General features: G+C 44.5%; 1 pseudogene; it reads right to left on the reverse strand.

The window, feature by feature from the left end:
• Positions 1–494: 494 nt before the first annotated feature.
• LOC132376981 (mitochondrial import inner membrane translocase subunit Tim8 A-like) lies at positions 495–927 on the reverse strand (annotated as a pseudogene).
• Between the last annotated feature and the right edge of the window lie 240 nt (positions 928–1167).

Here is a 1167-nt window from a genome sequence, read left to right on the forward strand (position 1 = left end):
GCTACCTGTACTAGCTCAAGACTGTACTTTATATATAGAAATTTAAGTGAATCACAGTATAAGGGAGGGAGATAATCTAGAAAAGTGAAATGTACTGTATGAATACTCCATACATTTTTTTTCCAGCACTGATAATCAAACACTAGATAAGGAGGCCTACAGTCAAGTACCAAATTACTCTTTCCCCCACTGCTGCCCTTTCTGAGAGACACAAAGATGTATATCGATCTCTCCAGAAATCTGAAAGGAATCCACACAAATAACAGATTATTACCTATGTGGTCCCACATATCAAATTATAGAGCAGTTCCACTATTAAAATTATAGGAAGCAGTTAATGGGACTATGAGGAAAGCATCGTCCCACATACAGTAACATACACCTAGTAGAGTTTTCCATTCATCTGTCAATTGTTTTCCCAAGATTAGCATTAAAAAACACAACCCCAAACACATTTGACCCTCAAACCACCCCCACACACAAAAATCGGTCTTTATTCATTCTCAGATGACAGGATGTCCCAAGAGTGACAAAGGTGGGAGCCGATCCCCCCACAGCCTTTTCTTCAACCATCCCATCAACTGCTCTTCATTTCTTGAACTACCTTCCTTTTCCAGAGAGGTAATACTCAGGTCAGTCAGAAAGGCTTTCTGAGAAGACTGGCTTGGATTTCTGGGTCTGTTCCAGTCGATTCTAGATGAATTGGCTTGTATCAATGAAGCGCTCAACGCAGTTCACAAAACAAGCCTCAGCCCGACTGTCCAACTTTGGCCCAGGCTTGTCCATGCACATTTCCCAACAAAGTTCCGTCATCTGGTGCACCAGCTGCTGGAAGCGCTGCTTCTGAGTCTCTACCTCCGTGCAATGCTGCAGCTGCGGGTCGACCGAGCCCAAACCCGCTGCGGAGGAAGACGAGGAGGACGCCATCCCAGCGCGGCCACGCGTGCCGAGACAAACTCCGCACCAAGTCACCGACCTTCACGTGTCTCCGCGGCAGAACCCTTAAATGGTGAATTTCATGTTTTGTCTCAATTTAGAAAAAAAGTGTGTGTGTGTGTGTGGGGGGGTGGGCAGGAATGAACATATGAAGGAAAAGACTGCCTAAAACTGTAAAGATTTGGTAACAGATTTAAAATACATTTTGCAGGCAAGAAAGGGTGGAATTAA

The sequence above is a fragment of the Balaenoptera ricei genome, chromosome 13 (assembly GCF_028023285.1).
Source record: "Balaenoptera ricei isolate mBalRic1 chromosome 13, mBalRic1.hap2, whole genome shotgun sequence".
NCBI classification, from domain to species: domain Eukaryota; kingdom Metazoa; phylum Chordata; class Mammalia; order Artiodactyla; family Balaenopteridae; genus Balaenoptera; species Balaenoptera ricei.